Genomic DNA, 205 nt, shown 5'->3' on the forward strand with positions numbered 1-205 from the left:
CTCGGGGGCGGTTCTCCAGCCAGTTCCCCACTCTGGAAAATCAGGGATCAGGATGTGGGAACATGCCATAAAGCAAACTCCAGCTTGCTGTGAGAGAGTCTAGACTTGCAATACTAAGGGAATCTGTAATCAGCAGTGGCATTTTTTGCATCTGTTCTGATTCTTTCCATCACAGACTTTGCTTACAGCTACGCACACATTAAAA

The sequence above is a fragment of the Cariama cristata genome, unplaced genomic scaffold (genome assembly GCF_000690535.1).
Source record: "Cariama cristata isolate BGI_N322 unplaced genomic scaffold, ASM69053v1 scaffold22617, whole genome shotgun sequence".
NCBI classification, from domain to species: Eukaryota; Metazoa; Chordata; class Aves; order Cariamiformes; family Cariamidae; genus Cariama; species Cariama cristata.